A 6,000-nucleotide genomic window follows, 5' to 3' on the forward strand; every position below is an offset into this window, starting at 1 on the left:
GTTTGGGCACCCGGGCTGAGTAATCAACTGGTTTGGGCACCCGGGCTGAGTAATCAACTGGTTTGGGCACCCGGGCTGAGTAATCAACTGGTTTGGGCACCCGGGCTGAGTAATCAACTGGTTGGGGCACCTGGGCTGAGTAATCAACTGGTTTGGGCACCTGGGCTGAGTAATCAACTGGTTTGGGCACCTGGGCTGAGTAATCAACTGGTTTGGGCACCTGGGCTGAGTAATCAACTGGTTTGGGCACCCGGGCTGAGTAATCAACTGGTTTGGGCACCCGGGCTGAGTAATCAACTGGTTTGGGCACCCGGGCTGAGTAATCAACTGGTTGGGGCACCCGGGCTGAGTAATCAACTGGTTGGGGCACCCGGGCTGAGTAATCAACTGGTTTGGGCACCCGGGCTGAGTAATCAACTGGTTTGGGCACCCGGGCTGAGTAATCAACTGGTTTGGGCACCCGGGCTGAGTAATCAACTGGTTGGGGCACCCGGGCTGAGTAATCAACTGGTTGGGGCACCAGGGCCGGTCAGAGAGAAGTTATAATCAATGCAGACAAGTGAAGGTCATCTGCAGTAATGAGCAATAATCTGTGAAGACTCGCTTCATGAAGGGTTTATGAAGCTTCTGTGTAGGCCTTATTGAGGGTTTATGTAGTCTTCATTAAGGGTTTATGAAGCTTCTGTGTAGGCCTTATTGAGGGTTGATGTAGTCTTCATGAAGCCTTTAAAGTAGCTGTTAAATAAGGGTGTTTATACGTACACATAGGCAGGGCTAATCGCATTATATTTGTCTGTGAGTAATATCCCCCCCCCACACACACAGAGTTAATCATAGCTCCTAGAGCAGACTACACTGTCGGGTGGTTAAATTTGTACAGCATCTAAAACAACATTTCACACTAAAAAAGGAATGTGATGATTCTCCTGTCTGACGACCAGAACAGTGGCTGACTCTCAAAGAGAGACTCACAATTGTGTTAATATATAATAATATAATAATATATAATAATATAATAATAATATAATATAATAATATAATAATATATGCCATTTAGCAGACACTTTTATCCAAAGCGACTTACAGTCATGTGTGCATACATTCTACGTATGGGTGGTCCCGGGAATCAAACCCACTACCCTGGCGTTACAAGCGCCATGCTCTACCAACTGAGCTACAGAAGGACCGTTAAATGTACCGTTTCAAGCTGGACTGAGACTGACTAACTAGGGCTTCATCAAAATCCTTAGGATAAACTTTCTCACCAGACACAACCTGAGTCAGCTTTGATCGAGGAACGCAAAACACAGCTTTATGAAATCAGTACATTTCTCTCCAGATTTGGTAGGAGGTGATAGGGATGTCTGTTATGTCAATCTAAGATCCAGTCCTGAAGTTAAGATCCAGTCCTGAAGTTATTAACTTCTTTAGGTATAGGGGGCAGAATTTTCATTTTTGGATAAATAGCGTGCCCAAATTCAACGTCCTGCTACTCATGCCAAGAATATCAGATATGCATATTATTGGTAGATTTGGATAGGAAACACTGAAGTTTCTAAAACTGTTTGAATCATGTCTGTGAGTATAACAGAACTTATGTAGCAGGCAAAACACAGAGGACTAACCGTTCAGATTGTTTGTTTTTTTAGGTCTCTGTCTGTTCAGTGAGTTCTCATTGGGAAACGATATTTCTTAGGAACTTGTTTTCAGTTCCTACCGATTCCACTGGATGTCACCAGTCTTTGGAATTTGGTTGAGGTTATCTAGGAACTGCGTAACACTGTTGAGAGTTGCGCAAGACTTGAAAAGTAGCTTGGTTTATTGTCTTCCTGTATTGAACACAGATATTTATTTTATTTATTATTTATTTTTATTTCACCTTTATTTAACCAGATAGGCAAGTTGAGTATAAGTTCTCATTTACAATTGCGACCTGGCCAAGATAAAGCAAAGCAGTTCGACACATACAGATCATCATCAGATAATAGCTTCTTATGCTTTTGCCAAAAAGCCTTTTTAAAATCTGACACGTTGGCTGGATTCACAACGAGTGTCGCTCTAATTTAGTATCTTACATGTGTGATTTAATGACAGTTTGAGTTTCATATCATTTTATTTGTGTAACGGCGTTCGTCTGTTGAAAGAGAGTCGGACCAAAATGCGGCGTGGTGGTTACTCATGTTATTTAATGAAAATAATACGATACATGAAATAACTTAATATACAAAAACGAAACGCGAAAACCTATACAGCCTATCTTGTGACAACAAACACAGAGACAGGAACAATCACCCACAAACACACAGTGAAACCCAGGCTACCTAAATATGGTTCCAGATCAGAGACAACGAGAATCACCTGACTCTGATTGAGAACCGCCTCAGGCAGCCATAGACTATGCTAGACAACCCTACTCAACCACAATCAGGAAGGGTACCAAAACAATTCTGCAGCATCGAAGGTCCCTATGAACACAATTGCCTTCATCATTCTTAAATGGAAGAAGTTTAGAATCACCAAGTCTCTTCCTAGAGCTGGCCGCCCGGCCTAACTGTGCAATTGGGGGAGAAAGGCCTTGGTCAGGGAGGTGACCAAGAACCCGATGGTCACTCTAATAGATCTCCTCTGTGGATATGGGAGAACTTTCCAGAAGGACCACCATCTCTGCAGAACTCCACCAAGCAGGCCTTTATGGCAGAGTGGCCAGACGGAAGCCCGTCCTCAGTAAAAGGCACATGCCAAAAGGCACCCAAAGGACTCTCAGACCATGAGAAACAAGATTCTCTGCATTGATGAAAATAAAATTGAACTCTTTGGCCTGAATGCCAAGCGTCACATCTGGAAGAAACCTGACACCATCCTTATGGTGAAGAATGGTAGTGGCAACATCATGCTATGGGGATGTTTTTCAGTGGCAGGTACTAGGAGACTAATCAGCCAAGACAACGCAGGAGTTGCTTCGGGACAAGTCTCTGAATGTCCTTGAGTGGCCGAGCCAGAGCCCGGACTTGAACCTGATCAAACATCTCTTTAAAGACCTGAAAACAGCTGTGCAGCAACGCTCCCCATCCAACCTGACAGAGCTTGAGAGGATCTGTAGAGAACAATGGGAGAAACTCCCCAATTACAGGCGTGCCAAGCTTGTAGCGTCACATCCAAGAAGACTCGAGGCTGTATTCACTGCCAAATGTGCTTCAACAAAGAACTGAGTAAAAGGGTTGGAATACTTATGTAAATGTGATTTTTCATATATACGTGTATATATATATATATAGTTAAGTTGGAAGTTTACATACACCTTACCCAAATACAATTAAACTCAATTTTTCACAATTCCTGACATTTAATCCTAGTAAAAATTCACTGTCTAAGGTCAGTTAGGATCACCACATTATTTTAAGAATGTGAAATGTCAGAATAATAGTAGAGAGAATGATATATTTCAGCTTTTATTTATTTCATCACATGCCCAGTGGGTCAGATGTTTACACACACACAATGAGTATTTGGTAGCATTGCCTTTAAATTGTTTTATTTGGATCAAACTCTTCCACAAGGTTCCCACAATAAGTTGGGTGAATTTTGGCCCATTCCTCCTGACAGAGCTGGTTTAAACTGACTCAGGTTTGTAGGCCTCCTTGCTCGCACACACTTGTTAAGTTCTGCCCACAAATTTCCTACCTTGACTTTTTTGTACTTAAGCCATTTTGCCACAACTTTGGAAGTATGCTTGGGGCCATTGTCCATTTGGAAGAACCATTTGCGACCAAGCTTTAACTTTCTGACTGATGTCTTGAGATGTTGCTTCAATATATCCACATACTTAACCTCCCTCATGGTGCCATCTATTTGTGAAGTGCACCAGTCCCTCCTGCAGCAAAGCACCCTCACACCATGATGCTGCCAACCCTGTGCTTCACTGTTGGGATGGTGTTCTTCGGCCTGCAAGCCTTTGCCCTCAACATAACAATGCTCATTACGGCCAAACAATTCTATTTTTGTTTTATCAGACCAGAGGACATTTCTCCAAAAAGTACTATCTTTGTCCTCATATGCAGTTGCAAACCGTCTGGCTTTTTTATAGCGGTTTTGGAGCAGTGGCTTCTTCCTTGCTGAGCGGCCTTTCAGGTTTTGTTGATATAGGACTCATTTTACTGTGGATATACATAGTTCGTTTTGTAGTTAGTTTTGTACTTATTTTCTCCAACATCTTCACAGGGTCCTTTGCTGTTGTTCTGGGATTGATATGCACTTTTCACACTAAAGTACGTTCATCTCTAGGAGACAGAATGAGTCTCCTTCCTGAGCGGTATGACGGCTGCGTGGTCCCATGGTGTTTATACTTGCATACTATTGTTTGTACAGATGAACGTTCTATATCCTTAATTTAGAGTTATTTATGTAACGTATCACTAGTTGTGATACGTGGTACCTTCAGGCGTTTGGAAATGGCTCCCAAGGATGAACCAGACTTGTGGAGGTCTACAATATTTTTTCTGAGGTCTTGGCTGATTTCTTTTGATTTTCCCATGATGTTGAAATACATCCTTAAAATACATCCACATGTACACCTCCAATTGACTAAAATTATATTAATTAGCCTATCAGTAGTTTTTAAAACCATGACATCATTTTCTGGAATTTTCCAAGCTGTTTAAAGCACTGTCATTTTTTTGTATATAAACGTCTGACCCACTGGAATTGTGATACAGTGAATTATAAGTGAAATAATCTGTCTGTAAACAATTGTTGGAATTTTTTTGTGTGTCATGCACAAAGTAGATGTCCTAACTGACTTAGCAAAACTAGAGTATGTTAACAATAAATTTGTGGAGTGTTTTAAAAACGGGGTTTAATGACTCCAACCAAAGTGTAAACTTCTGTAAACTTTATTTATTTCTTTTTCTTTTTTCTTTTTCGCAACATTCTTCTTTTTGCAACAACCCTGTGTTTGCTTTGCAATTATTGGGTATTGTGAGGTCATTATGGGGTATTGTGAGGTCATTATGGGGTATTGTGATGTCATTATGGGGTATTGTGATGTCATTATGGGGTATTGTGAGGTCATTATGGGGTATTGTGTGTAGATTGATGAGGGGGAAAAAAACAATAAAATGTTTAGAATCAGGTTGTAACCTTACAAAATGTGGAAAAAGTCAAGTGGTCTGAATACGTTCCGAAAGCACTGTAAGTGCATAGATGACACATATCATTCACCCTGCTTTGAGACAGGTGTATGATATTGGTACATTCTAAGTCAAAACAAATTTCACAACAAAAATATTATTTAAGACATTTAAAGACAAGATTAAATCAAGAATAGTCTGATGGGTGACAATATTAGCCTATCACTAGTGAATGACATATTTTCAATTGTGAATAATGCTCAGCTTGTGCATTAAAGCAAGTAACAGTGCAATACTTTTTTTGCAACTTTTTTCAAGTCGTAGTGTCATACCTCATGCATCCTAGCCCATGTGGTTTGATAGGGTTTGTATTACAACTAAACATTTTGGAACATTCACCCTTGTAGCCTACGCTTTGCTGTGCTTAACATTTGAAGAAATAGCCTAACAATTTCGCAACATTTTAAGCAAAATGTTCTGATCTGCTGCATCAGCCTCATTGCTTAAAGAAAAAGGTTTTGTCAATCCACAATCTGCATAGTACAAAAGTCAACCTCCCCTCTCATGTGGCCCATGCAACTTAGTCCTGACATAGAACAGATAACTGCCAATGGCCACCACTAAAGTACAACAAAATACATTCTTATGAGAAGTAACTTACACACATTTGATGAATATTAAACATCTTACAAATGTTACCAACATATTCTGATAATTCCACGACAGGACTAACTGCCAAGTCTGTCATTCTGCCCCTGAACAGGCAGTTAAAGGAACTCAGTTGCATTGTAAGGGGACTCTCAGAAAATTCACTGGGGAGACACTGAATTTATCTGAGAGTCACAGGATTGTGATAAGAGCTCATATAATTAAA

Source organism: Oncorhynchus keta, chromosome 15 (genome assembly GCF_023373465.1).
Source record: "Oncorhynchus keta strain PuntledgeMale-10-30-2019 chromosome 15, Oket_V2, whole genome shotgun sequence".
Taxonomy (NCBI): domain Eukaryota; kingdom Metazoa; phylum Chordata; class Actinopteri; order Salmoniformes; family Salmonidae; genus Oncorhynchus; species Oncorhynchus keta.